Genomic DNA, 15,119 nt, shown 5'->3' on the forward strand with positions numbered 1-15,119 from the left:
GTTCCAATTTAGCAATAATTTTTAGTAATTTTTAAAAACTGTAGAAAAACCATTTAATACAATAAGACTGACAGTGACGGGAACAACTGGTGCTGGACAGGAGAGTGACGATAGAGGAGGGGAAGAAGGGGAAAGAGATGATACTTTAAATTACTTGTATTTTTGGTTGAGGAAAGTGCGTGGAAATGGGTGTGGCTAACAAAATGGGTGTGGTTACATAATGGGTGTGGTTTTCAAATGGGCGGGGTTTACAGAGAACCTGTTAAAAATTTGAATCCCACCCCTGAGCAGGCGTACTTTACTTTGTTTGCAGTTTCCAGAGTGAGTAGGCATGGCATCATCCTCACACAACCACAGACCAGATGTTAATCAGGGCACGCTCACTCACCTTGCAGTGTCGGTCAGTGGGGGGCGTGGTGGTGATCGGGCTCAGTCAGCGGAAACGATCGGCTGAAGGGCATTCACTAACCAGGTAGAGTGCGCAGAAGGAATGGCCAGACCAACGCAGGCGTCACACCCACCAACTAAACCGGTCATGCTCACTAACTTCTGGTCCCTGATAATACAAGTATGCCCACCTCCTGTTTAGGGAAGCAGATACATAAGCATAAAATAGTTATCGGCAACAGAAAAATCATTGTACTTGTCAAATAGGCGTTTGGATAGTTTGTCGCATCATCGCATGACTACAGACCTTCTTTGAAAAACTGAAACAAGTCTCCTCCAAACGCACATTCACTAATTACTGTCTGATCTACATGGGGCATTTTTAATGAAGAGCTTTTAGGATAGATTTGATTAAGGCTCTGTGCGCACTGGGAAATGGAATTTTCTTGTGAAAATTCCGCATGCTCTCAAAGATTACCGCACCCGCGGTAAAAAACCGCGGGAAACCGCACCCGAAAACCGCATGCGGTTTGCCGCGGTTTTACCGCGGTATTATTCGCGGTATTGCCGCGGTTTTGCCGCGTGCGGGTTGGGATGTGCTTTATTGCATTCAATGCAATAAAGCACATTGAAGGAAAAAAAAAAAAAAAAAAGTCATTTAATTCTGAGATAGTAGATAGACAGAAGAATAGATAGAGGGATAGACAGATAGACAGATAGATAGAGGGATAGATACAGGACAGATCGCTGCATTTCCCATGGTCGGCAGTGAGTTCACATTACCGGCCGTGGGAAATGACCGGTAATTACCTCTGCTGTCTGCTGCATTCAGCCTGTGTCTGTGACAGTCGCGGCTGGATGTCAGCAGTGCAGGACGCTGGAGCCGGAGCTGTGGATTACGCCGGAGCTTTGTTTGGGGGGGGTTAATAAAATGGTGAACGAGGCTTGTTGGTTTTATTTAAAATAAAGGATTTTTCGGTGTCTGTTTTTTTCACTTTACCTACGGGTTGATCATGTCAGCTGTCACATAGACGCTGCCATGATCAAGCCTGGGGTTAATGGCGGTGGTCCCCCATCACCATTAACCCCTTGTATTACCTTGCCACCACTGCTACACGGTGGCAAGAAGAGCCGAGGACACGCCGGTAGTGCCGCATATTGCATGCGACAGTGCCGGGGCAGCTGCGGCTGATATTCTCGGCTGTGGGAGGGGGAGTGAGGCAGGGGACATTAACCCCGCCCCTCTCCCTCCCCAGCCTGAGAATACCGGGCCGCCGCTGTGTGCTTACCTCGGCTGGACGGTAAATATGCAACGTTCTTTTTTTTCTATATTTCCGTTTTCTTTCTATGTGTGTTCTATGTGTCTGTGTCTATGTGTTCTATGTCTGTGATGTGTTCTGTGTCTGTGTTCTATGTCTGTGTGTGTGTGTGATCTGTGTTTACTCTCTACACGGCTTCCTCTTCCTGTAATGACATCACTTCCCTGAAAAACCGCAGACAAGCGATGTACATTACCGGAGGTAAACCGCGAAATACCGCAGGGAATAAAGCAGGAAAACGCAGTGAACCGCACAGAATTTGCTTCCTGCGTTATTCCCTGCGGGATTTCATGATTAACATTGAGTCAATGGAGTGAAATCCCGCAGCGATGTGCGGAAAAGAAGTGACATGCACTTGTTTTTGCTGCGGGATTCCCGCAGCAAAACATGCAGCTGTCAAATTCCGCCTAGTGCGCACAGGATTTTTTTTTTCCATAGGATTTGCTGGTGATTCACTGCAGAGATGTTATGAACATTTTCTGCAGCGAAACATGCAGCAAATCCGCGAAAAATCCGCGGCAAAATCCGGTAAGTGCGCACATAGCCTAAAATACAAATACTGTAGTGGCAGAATGAAGCATTTGTTACCAATTTTCTTGGATTTAAATGTTGTAAGTTTTGCAAAAAATGTTGGATTTGCATATCAGCTCTGCAAACAATTTCAAAGAAGACTGAGCCTAATTGAAGATGAAGTAGTCTACACGGTCATCTATAGATATGCTATACTTTACACCACAAAAGTGGCATACATGATAGCAAAAATATACTCCAGGTCACGGCTGAAGCCAGTTCTCAGATAGTGCCATATGGGTGGCTGAATACCATGTTTCCCTGAAAATAAGACAGGTTCTTATATTATTGTGTGCTACAAACAATGCAGTAGGGCTTATTTTCAGGGGATGTCTTATATTTTCCCCATGAACAATCCACATTTTCTTAAAATATAGTCAAATAGGCAATATTCTGATAAGACTGCTCTTTTGGCTGGGATCAGTCATAACTGAATTGAAAAAAGCAAAACTACTCCTCTCAGAATGACCAAACAAAAGCCCCAGGAAAGTTAGTGGTCTTGGGAAAAAATTAGAACCTGTAAGCAAATATGCACATTTTAATGAAATTTATCCTCAAGGTATGTCCATATGCAGCGTTTTTTGCCCACTAGCTGAGCAGTAAAAACGCTGTGTTTAAAAGACCCGATTTTCAGACTTTATGTATTTATTACCGGTACATGTGTGCTTTATCTACAGTATGATTCATATTTTAATTTACATAAAGCTGAAAGAAAATGTGCTGCAAAAGTGCAACTTTTGAAGATAGCCTTATAAAGAATTAGGCTGCTACAAATGAAATTCAAATCAGTTCATGACATATTTATGACCTATTCTTACAAATTGATCTGCAATGCCAAGCACAATCACTAGTACGTAGAGTTGTTTGGTGAAAAAGGAAAAGTGGTGCTCCATTTGAAACAGCTGACTAGAGGAGGTGTGAGGGGCCGACCCACATAGATCTGATATCAGGCTATGTGCGCACTAGGCCATTTTACCCGCGGATTTACCCGCGGTTTTGCTGCGGAAATTTCTTGAGAAATCTTTCTGCAGACATTTCCCAGCAAAACCTATGGGAAAAAAAAATAGCTGTGCGCACGCTGCGTTTTTTTCTCAAGAAAATTCTTTGTGAAGATTTTCTTGAGAAAATTTCTCGAGAAAATGTGCATGTCACTTCTTTTCCGCAGGTACCTGCGGAATACCCCCGGTATTTCACTCCATTCACTGTAATGTAATCGCGAAATTCCGGGGGTATACCGCAGGTAGAAATTGATGTGCGGTATACCCCCGGTATAGCCGCGATTTACCTACTGTAATGTACATCGCTGCCTGCGGTTTTGCAGAAAGTGATGTCATTATGACAGAAGAGGAAGCGGAGCAGAGTAAACACACACGTCACAATCCCTGGACGCCGCACAGAAGCGCGTTCGGCGGGTGCCCGTGCAGTCTGTGTCCCGCTGCAGCCCCACGGCTGCACGCACAGCAGTATCAGTGTCTGCCCGCAGTGTCAGCAGCTTGTCACCCTGCAGTGCTGGCAGACACTGATATACAGCAGTGCGTGCAGCCGCGGGGATGACGAGTGCTGCTGTCAGGAGGGGAGATGAGATCATTACCTGCTGTGATGATCTCCTGCCTCCTGACGTCACCGCGGTCACTGCTGTCTATGCCCGTCTCGCGAGCGGCCCGAGACTCACTAGCGGTGACGTCACGGGCTCTCGCAATACTGCTGACAACGAGGCTAGCATAGAAGTCAGTGACAGCGCTGACGTCAGCAGTACAGGAGATCATCACTGCAGGTAATGATCTCATCTATCCTCCGGACAGCAGCGCTCGTCATCCCCTGCAGTGACCTGGGCTATTGATGTTAGCTAAGGTCACTGTATTGCTCTCCCAGCCAATGGGGAACATTCTGTTCTTCATGGACTGGGACAGTGACTATGGTATGGATCACCGTGGGACGCCCCCCCCCCCCCCCCTTATTGGATTACGCCGGACGTGGAATTGATTGTTCTTATCAATAAATTGGTGAAAGAGGGAATGTGGGGAGTGGTTTTTTTTCTCAAATAAAACTTTTTTTGTTGTCTATTTTATATTTCTTACTGACTGGGTTGGCAATGTCAGGTATCTGATAGACGCGTGACATCACTAACCCCAGGGCTTGATGCCAGGTGACATTACACATCTGGCATCAACCCCACATATTACCTCGTTTGCCACCGCACCAGGGCAACGGGATGAGTTGGGGCGAAGCGCCAGGATTGGCACGTCTAATGGATGCGCCACTTCTGGGGCGGCTGCAGCCTGCTATTTTTACGCTGGGGAGTGTCCAAAAACAGTGGACCTCCCTAGTCTGAGAATATCAGACCCCAGCTGTCCGCTTTACCTTGGCTGGTGATCCAATTTGGGGGGGACCCCACGTTTTTTGTTTTAAATTATTTATTTAATGTAAAATAACAGCGTGGGGTGCCCTCTGTTTTGGATTACCAAGGTGAAGCTGCCAGCTGTGGTTTGCAGGCTGCAGCCGTCTGCTTTACCCTAGCTGGCTACAAAAATAGGGGGAACCCCATGTCATTTTTTTTTTTTAATTATTTATTTTTTGGCTAAATACAAGGCTAGGCACCCTTTAGTGCCATATGAAAGTCACTAAAGGGTGCCAGCTTAGAATATGCAGGGGGGGGTGGGACATTATATAGGTCTTTCTCATCTATCTATCCATCCATCTTTCCCTCTATCCATTATCTGTCTATCGATTATCTATTATCTAAATTATTTCTGTTCAGCATAAAAAAAACGCAGGGACCAACCTGCGGCAAAACCGCGGCAAAATTGCAGCGTTTTTCCCGCGGATTTGGTGCGTTTTTTTACCGCAGGTGCGGTAATCTTCAACTCCCAGAAGTTTCTCAAGAAATTTTCTTGAGAAAAATCACTTTTCTAGTGCACACATAGCCTAAATCCTCAGAAAATGTTCAGGAGGTCTAATTTTCATCGTAGGTAACTTCAACTGTGACAGAATAAAAAATAAATAAAATTCAGAAACTCACATTGTATGATTTTTAAATGCTTAATTTGCATTTCAATGCATGAAATAAGTATTTGATACAATAGAGAAACATAACTTAATATTTGGTACAGAAAATCGTGTTTGCAATTACAGAAGTCAGAAGTTTCCAGTAGTTCTTGACCAGGTTTGCACACACTGCGGCAGGGATTTTGTCTACTCCTCCAGATAGACCTTCTCCAGATATTTCAGGATCCAGGGCCGTCACTGGGCAACATTGAGTTTCAGCTCCCTCCAAAGATTTTCTATTGGGTTCAGGTCTGGAGACTGGCTAGGCCACTCCAGGACCTTGAAATGCTTCTATTCCTTGGGCCAGAGATCTCAAACATGCAGCCCCTCAGGCTGCTTTGAGCGGCCCCCAGGCCCGTGCCCGTTTACTATCGCGGCCGGAGCAGGGGCCGCAGCCACTGAGCGCTTTATGTCAGATAATTGTTTTGCCGGCGCTGCGAGCTCAGAGTCAAGCGCTCTGTGCACAACTAGTCCTCCAATGGAAACTGCATGACCTCAGTTGCTTACCTCTGATTGGCGGATGGCTACAGCTGCATTGGAAACGTTGTGCACAGAGAGCTTGACTCTGCACACGCAGAGTCGGCAAAACAATCATCTGACAAAGCACTGACTGGCTGTGGCGGCATCAACGGGGGCACGGGCCAGCAGACAGCAAGAAGCAGAGATGAGGCAGCTGAAGGAACGCGGCACAGGAGTAGAATAGTGTTGGGTTTTGGGTTTTTTTGTGTGTGTATTTGAAGAACGGCACATTAAGGGACCAGTATAGGACATAACCACAAGCAGAGGACCAGAAAAGGGCACATTACTACAAGAAGAGGACCTGCATGGGCAGATTAGTAAAAGGGGACAGTGATTGCACACATTACTACAGGATGGCACTATACTGTAGGATGGGGACAAGGTGGGCACACTACTATGGGATGGGAACAAGGCTGGGGACATTACTATAGGATTGGGACATTATAAAGGATGGGCACAATACTATTGGATGGCCACAATACTATTGGATGGGCACAAGGTGGGCACAACACTATAGGATGAGGACATTACTACAGGGTGGGGACAAGGAGGGGCACATTACAAGATGGGGACAAAGATGGGTACATTACTATCGGTTGGGGACTAGGATGGGCACAGTACTACACAATTGGTACATTACTACAAGGTGACAAGGATGGGAAACATTACTATAGGATGGGGACAAGGATGGGAAACATTACTATAGGATGGGGACAAGGTGTGCACATTACTATTGGATGGGGACAAGGCTGGGGACAATATTATAGGATGAGGACATTACTATAGGATGGGGACAGTAGTACAGGATAGGGACATTTCAAGGAGACAAGGATGAGGCACATTATTATAGGATGGGGACAAGGATGAGGCACATTATTATAGGATGGGGACAAGGATGAGGCACATTATTATAGGATGGGGACAAGGATGAGGCACATTATTATAGGATGGGGACAAGGATGAGGCACATTATTATAGGATGGGGACAAGGATGAGGCACATTATTATAGGATGGGGACAAGGATGAGGCACATTATTATAGGATGGGGACAAGGATGAGGCACATTATTATAGGATGGGGACAAGGATGAGGCACATTATTATAGGATGGGGACAAGGATGAGGCACATTATTATAGGATGGGGACAAGGATGAGGCACATTATTATAGGATGGGGACAAGGATGAGGCACATTATTATAGGATGGGGACAAGGATGAGGCACATTATTATAGGATGGGGACAAGGATGAGGCACATTATTATAGGATGGGGACAAGGATGAGGCACATTATTATAGGATGGGGACAAGGATGAGGCACATTATTATAGGATGGGGACAAGGATGAGGCACATTATTATAGGATGGGGACAAGGATGAGGCACATTATTATAGGATGGGGACAAGGATGAGGCACATTATTATAGGATGGGGACAAGGATGAGGCACATTATTATAGGATGGGGACAAGGATGAGGCACATTATTATAGGATGGGGACAAGGATGAGGCACATTATTATAGGATGGGGACAAGGATGAGGCACATTATTATAGGATGGGGACAAGGATGAGGCACATTACTACAAGGATGGGGACAAGGATGAGGCACATTACTACAAGGATGGGGACAAGGATGAGGCACATTACTACAAGGATGGGGACAAGGATGAGGCACATTACTACAAGGATGGGGAATATCGCCATAGGATGGGGACAAGAAAAAGCACATTACTGTAGGATGGGGACTAGCATGGGCACATTACAACAAGATGGGGAACATTAAAAGATATTGGCCAAAATTACTATATAGTGCTAATTGTAAGACTATTAGTTACAAGAAAGGGATAAAATTTAAAAAAAAAAAAAAAAAAAAAAATTCAAAATAAGGCATGACTTTTTTTAACCAAATTTTTTTTTATATTTAAACAAAGAATGTGCATGTTTGCTATAATAAAACAAGTGAAAAATGGTCAAAACCAGTGATCCAAAGGTTTGAAAAAATAAATAAATAAATAATAATGGTACCAATAAAAATGTCACTTTGTCCTGCAAAGAATACGGCCCCCAAAATTATTTTTTTCCTCTGTGCGGCCCAGAGTTTGCGACCCCTGCCTTAGGCTATGTTCACACAATGCATCTTTTATTGCGTTTTTGACGTTACAAAGATGCACCAAAATGCACGCATTTCCTTCCTCCAAAGTCTATGAGCTTTCTATTTTGCTGTGGACACAGTGCATCTTTTTTGTCTGCATCCTGGCTGCATTTTTGAAGATGCAGCATGTCAATTCTTTTTGCGCTTTTCAGTCCTTCCAGTCAATAGATTTCACTTAAAAAACGCATTAGGTAAAATGCGGTAAAAACTCATCCGTTTTTGCCGCGGATGCGCTTTTTGGGGCCAAAAACACTGCATCTTTGTGGTTAGAAAAGATGCACTGTGTGAACATAGCCTTAGTTGCGCTGGCTGTGTGTTTGAGATCATTGTCATGCTGGAAGACCCAGCCAGGACACATCTTCAATACGCTCTCTGAGGGAAGGAGGTTGTTGACCAAAATCTCAATACATGACCCCATCCATCCTTTCTTCAATACAGTGCAGTTGTCCTGTCCACTTTGCAGAAAACCACCCTGCAAAGTATGACCTTTCTATGACCATGCTTCACAATTGGGATGATGTTTTTGGGATGGTACTCACTCTCCCTCCAAAAACGGCGAGTGGAGTGGATACCAAAAAGATCTTATTTGGCATCATCTGACCACATATCCTTTTCCCATGCCTCCTCTGGATCATTCAGTTGTCACTGGCAAACTTCAAATGGGCCTGCACACGTGCTGGCGTGAGCAGGGGAACTTGCGCAAATTGCAGGATTTTAATCCATGATGTGTAATCCATGATGGTGTGTTACTAACTGTAATCTTTGAGACTGTGCTCCCAGCTCTCTTCAGGTCATTAACCAGGTCCTCCCGTGTAGTTCTGGGCTGATTCCGGACCTCTCTCAGAATCATCCTTGCCCCACAAGGCAAGATTCTGTATGAAGCCCCAGACCGAGTAAGAATGATATTCATCTTGTGCAGGTCTACAATTTTGCCCCTGATGTCCTTAGACCGCTCATTGGTCTTGGCCATGGTGGAGAGTGAATGATTGTGTGTGAACAGGTGCAATAAGGCCCTGTGCGCACATTGCATTTTTACCTGCTTTTTTTGCTGCAAAAATTTGAGAAAATGGTTGTACCCTTTTTGCAGACATTCCCCAGCAAAATCTATGGAAAAAAAAAAATAGCTGTGCGCACACTGCGTTTTTTTCTCAAGAACATTCTTTCTGCAGAATTTCTTGAGAAAAAGAATGAGCATGTCCCTTCTTTTCTGCAGGTACCTGCGTTTTTTGCTATAGCTAATGGTAAAAAAAACGCAGGCACCAACCTGCGGAAAAAACGCATCAAAAACGCATACGTTTTTCGGTGCGTTATTGGTGCTTTTTTTAACGCAAGTGCGCTAGTCTTTCAGACTCTGAAATTACTTGAAAAAAAATTTTCTAGTGCGCACAGGGCCTTAATACGAATAATGAGTGCAGAGTAGGAGGGCTTCTTAAAGAAAAAAAATAACAGGTCTGTGAGAGCAGAATTCTTGCTGGTTGGTAGGTGATCAAATACTTATTTCATGCAATAAAATGCAAATAATTATTTACAAATCATACAATGTGATTTTCTGGATTTTTTTTATTCAGTGCCCCAGTTGAAGTTACCTCCGATACAAATTACAGACCTCTCTAGTCTTTGTAGGTGGGAAAACTTACACTGCCGATTTTATATCAAATACTTATTTTCCCCACTGTACGTTATACCCAAAGATGGCCCTTTATACCATATTGCTTACATATGGCAGTGACTTTTCTGTATGGTAGATGCAAGGCAGAATTCCCTTTCTGTTGCTTATGGTCTCAGTAGTTGAACATGAGTATCCCATGCCCAAGATTATAATTGTATGCATAGCCTGTAGGACTCCTCCAATCAGATTCAGTCAAATATATTTAATTTTACCAATATTGCTCAATACCAACTCCATGCCTTCTCTTGCTTTAAACTGTCTGTAATAAACTTATGTTCCAATTCAACAAAACTTTAAAAAACATAAGAGTTCGGGCTTAAAAGCTTTGAAAAGTCACACTTTTACGCAACTGGCAACTAAGCTAAAATGTTGTGACTTTTGGCATTCTTGCGCCATTTTTGCCCAGCACCGACAAGGTGGGTGGATCTGAGGTGGGGCAACCACCGCTCGTTAAATTCATGACTGGAGGCGGCGTTCGCGAAGACACAAATCTTACTCCAGTAGGGGCTGGACTAGGATTTGGGGAAGGTACACACAAATGGTATACACCACTTGTCTGACGCTCCCGATTCACGAAGAGGCATGTGTCTTCATGAATCAGGAGCATCTGACTCCAGACCGGGCCTACAGTCTTTGACCATTTGGCTATAATGGACACTGTAGGTGGATCATTACTGCAGCCAAGGAAGCAGATAACCACGGCAAACCAAACACAAAGTTCAGTTTTGGTTTCTTTGCTTTTTTTTTTTTTTTTTTTAAACAATTCAGTTTTTTGTTTTTTTAAAAAAAAACATCCAACCTCTCTAACTTGACTTTTTTTTTCTCACAGAAAGTTATATCTGTGTTAACACATTGTTTGCCCTTGGCAAATAAATATGTCATCACTTAAAATCCACATACACATTGAAGATGGTTTGGAAAGATCTAAATGCTACACAACAGATTAATATTGTTAAGATATCCTAAAAAATAGGTGGCTATGGGATAAACGCAAGTGTTGTAGTATGGTCTGTTCCATTCTTAGTGGGAAGGAACCCTGAATCCCATTAACTTCTAAGGCTATGTGTCCACGGTAGAATGTACCTGCGGATTTTTCTGCATGAAAATCCGCGACTTTCGCGGCAAATCCGCACCTTATTTTTGCCGCGGATTTACCGCGGATTTTGATGCGGATTTTTTTTTTTCCCCATTCTATACCCAAAATCCGCACCAAAATCCGCAACTATAATTGACATGCTGCAGATTTTTCCGGATCAAAATCCGCGGCAAATCCGCCGCGGAAAAATCCGCAGCATGGACACAGCATTTCCAAAATGCCATTGAAATGGCTTGGAAGTGCCGCTGCTGCAGATTTTCGGAAAATCCGCAGCAAAATCCGCAGCGTGGGCACATAGCCTAAGAGTCCACAAAGCTTACATAGGGTTTCTGTTTTTTCTTTTAAAAAGAAACGCTATTCAGGCTACACTATTTTTGCCATTCAAATTAAAAAAAAAAACGAAACCCAATGAAACTGATGACAGCAGAAACAGAGCCCAATCTGAACTTTATTAATTTTAAGTAGCAATCAACATTTTGTTTGAGACCCCTGGTCTATAAGGCCTAATTCAGATGTGTGTAATGTACTTGGGCCCAAATAATGATACTCTGGACCTGATATCAAAACTCCACGAGTTTACTGAAGTGTACGGAAAAGGCGTTTTCTAGGTTATTTTATTTGTCCAGGAGTAGGGAAAAATCACAAATCCCTTCAATCCCCCACAGTGGTCATGTGCCATACCAAAAGTGATGACATCCAGCCAGGTATCTGGCCTCAGTGCTTGGCTGCAAATGTCAGGTGATTATGTATGGGAAGTCATCTCTACCAATACTAGTAGGGCCCGTGAAAATGACAACATTGGAGACAAGAGGTAAGTAATGATTATTTCTTTAATTTTAGACAATTCTCTACTCCATGGACATTTTAAGACATCCAAAAACGCCTTACGCTTAAAGAAAACATTCCCACATAGCAAAAATGCTGTGGATTTTAGGCTACATTTCACAGCACCTACAAGGTACATGTGATTTTAAGATATTTCATGTGCACATAACATGCTTAAAAACAAAAAAAATATCCACAGTGCAAAATAAGCGATTCAGGTTACAGGGCCACAACATGTCAACTTAGTCTGTGGACATCCGTGCAAATTTTACACTTTGCAATACCAGGGGTAAAATGTACGGCTGCGCAACACCTTCCCCGCAGTGATATCTGAAATAGCAATTACCACTGAGCAAGCTTAGCAGTGGAAGGTCCACAGTAAATATGCTCTACGGGAAAGTATTACAAGCTGATGGCCAATCTATTGTTCGGCCTACCCTTGCCCCAAAGACATGCATGCTCAGTTCACTGTATGTATTCACAATGGGGAGTAAGCTGCTGTCAAACACAGTGGCAGTAGCTTATCTACCCTGTAAACAAAAGCATCAAGCACTGAAACTCCACATGCCCAACCTAGAACCAGGCCTTCCAATGCTGACCACATACATATACTTGACATTTACATCTCGTTCAGCCAAAATGTTGCCAGATACCTTTGGCAGACTCATATGTCCCGAGAACGAAAGGATCTAGTTTGTTGTCAATTTCCCAAATCTTCTCTAGTGACAATTTTTTGCCAAGGGAAAGTTTGTCCCTACCCCAATACACTAGTCAGCTGTATAGAAATTATGAAAAAAATAAAATTAAAACATAACGTGCTCAAATAGAACCAAAATGTAGTCCAAGGCTGGGTTCACATGAGCGTATTCCACTGCCCATGTACAGACTGTAATCCTGGTCTCGGGTCAAAGAATCACAGAAGGAAGGATCTCCCAGCCTAAATTTATAGCCATCAAACACAGGGCTGCAAATTTTGATCAGGCGACCCAAGGCTGGTCCGGCCAGTGCCATCTCTATATGGGCCGTGGAATATGCTCATGAGAACCCAGCCTTAAAACAAGTACACGCTCAATGCTAGGTATGTTTGGTAAACTGTCTTCATCCATATGTCACACAGCTGTGGCTTCTAACGACCCAGGACCCCACAACCCTTTAATGTCCTCGAGACAAAAATTCTGAAGTTTCCTAAGTGGGTTTTTTTTTGTTTGTTTTTTTTAAGGGTACTTTCACACTTGCGTTGTGTTGAATCCACTGGGTCCGTTGCTGCGTCGTTTGACGCATCCGTTATTTTTGTGGTGTCAACGGATGCAACGGGTCCGTTATTTCACAGGAATCCGTTAGCTGATTCCTGTGAAATAATGGACCGTTGCATCCGTTTGGCGTCCGTTTGGCGTCCGTCTAACGGAATCCGTCGGCTCTGTTTTATTTATTTTTTTTTCATTCTGGGCATGCGCAGAATAAATTAGCGGAATCCAGCAGCGGATTCCGTTGTTAAGCACTTAGCAGTGGAATCCGCTACCATAGGGAACCATTATAAATTTTAACGGAACCAACGGAATCCGTTGGTTGGCGTCATTTTGACGCCAGCATTTAACGTTACATTCTGCGTTGCTTCCGCTTGGCGGAAGCAACGGAGCATCGGCCAACGGAAGCAACGCAGGTACTTTTGGCACAATCCGTCATCAATGCAAGTCTATGGGAAACAACGGAATCCGTTAACGGATTCCGCTGTTTCCCAAGACAGCGGATTGCGCCAAAAAAAAAAAAAACAACGCAAGTGTGAAAGTACCCTAAGTCTCAAGACTATAAAAAGCTGTTTGATAACTACAGCTTACAAGCCACCAAGATTCAGGCCTCATCCTAATATTTTTTGATTAACCTTGCGTGTAATCTGCAACATATGATGACAAAGCCAGCAAGAAAGTCAGATTATGAAGCCACCAGCAAGCTATGGATAGAAAACAACGGATCAATAGTTCCATTGACTAGCAATCTACTCAATAAATAGCACGCAGAAGTTTCTTTTTTCTGTCAAGATGAATGCTAGAGTCCCTGTTCTACCCAGTTAACACATAGCAGATGTTTCTGTAGCTCACAGAAAGACACCCCCTCCTCTATACAACCACCACCTCCCTCTCATCCCTCCCCTCCTTCAACAAACTGAGCCTGCCAAACTCACTCAGGAAGAACCAATTCCTTATGGACAAAAGGTTCTCATCCACCATTACACCCCTGCCATGTGTCTTAGGGAAGCAAACCCCACAACGCAAAGCGTTAAGCTTGGGCACCTCTATGTACACATGGAGAGTAGGGAACAACTGAGCGTGGGATCGGAAGAAGGAGACATTAGAGGGCTCTTACAAAGCAGAGCACAGCAGCCGGGATCATGGCTGGGAGCTACAAAACTTTACGGAGCCCCCTTCTCTCCAGATGGCATCTACTTGGGGCACTTCTGGGGTGGCCATTAGGGGATGGTTAGAGAAGACAGTGGCCATACTGGGAGACAGATTACAAACAAGGGCTTTGTGGCAGCTTTTCCATACAGCCACAATGGAAGCAGCACACATCACATTTACCTCTACAATGGCAATCACCTCCAGGACGATTTCATGGAGCAGGGAATACAGAATTCAGCCCCCAAAAGTAGCAGGATGAATGGATTCCACAAAAACAAAGGTGCAGCGATGGAGTTGGGAAACTTCGGGGCTCCCGCAAGTGACTGCCCCTTCCAGACTGGATTTTAGGGGGCGGGGGATGCTGATGTCTGTTTCCAGACTAGGAGACGGCAACTGTAACTACTTCGAGTGCTACAATGTAACGAGAGAGAGTAAGAAAGAGGGGGAGGGGAAAGGCAGCAATCCACACCTCCCCCCGTGGAAGCTCCCCTCCCCCACTCCACTCCGTCTGCTCCCAACCTCCCGCTCGGGCCACTTGCTCAGAAATAATCCCCCTCTGCTCTATCAGTATGTATTATGCACAATGCTATTGTGCGGAAAATACAGGCCACGCGTGTTTCTAATCCCATTCGTGTTCAGCTTTCATAACAATCCCTTTCGAAAACAAGCGGCCCCCTGTATTTCGCAGACCCTCCATGAACTCGATTATGTACAAGGTGACACCCCAAAACATCCAGTACTCACACTTCGCTGTCCGCGTACTGCCCCCAGCCCGAGGCAACAGAGGGCGGGAGAAATGGACTATTTCTTCTCTCGCCTCATGCGAAGGGATACGAAGAATAGCACGACGAACTTGTATATGTTTTACCGTCACCGTGATAGCACTCCGACGCCCCCTTCAGAATCAACCAATAGTAGACGGTGCTGAGGCTGACTGACAGGCGACAGGTCAAATCAAGGGGGGAAGATTACTTCTCCCTACGTGCTTCGATCCTGCGCATGCTCACAGCCTAAGGCCGCAGTTTAGTGGCTGACGGTCGCTGCCGACTCTCGGCTTACGCGGCTCATTGTGCTTTTAGTGTGCCCTGTGCTCAGGGGGCTGTCTGCTTCCTCTCGGGCAGCAGCAAATACTATGTAATGG

At 44.5% G+C, this 15,119-nt stretch overlaps 1 protein-coding gene across 5 annotated transcripts in view; it reads right to left on the minus strand.

Annotated features, from left to right (window-relative positions):
* The window catches only part of TCF3 (transcription factor 3), a 246,785-nt gene extending 231,871 nt beyond the window's left edge, over window positions 1-14,914 (minus strand). For 2 of the 5 annotated variants that reach the window (XR_012754630.1, XM_075352621.1), the window contains exon 1: window positions 14,723-14,914. The gene's annotated coding sequence lies outside the window, so the exon portion shown is untranslated. Of the gene's footprint in view, window positions 1-388; window positions 549-14,158; window positions 14,390-14,722 lie in introns of those variants that run through there. The other 3 variants (XM_075352619.1, XM_075352618.1, XM_075352620.1) reach the window with 3 other exon arrangements.
* Between the last annotated feature and the right edge of the window lie 205 nt (window positions 14,915-15,119).

This window comes from Anomaloglossus baeobatrachus, chromosome 1 (genome assembly GCF_048569485.1).
Source record: "Anomaloglossus baeobatrachus isolate aAnoBae1 chromosome 1, aAnoBae1.hap1, whole genome shotgun sequence".
Lineage (NCBI taxonomy): Eukaryota > Metazoa > Chordata > Amphibia > Anura > Aromobatidae > Anomaloglossus > Anomaloglossus baeobatrachus.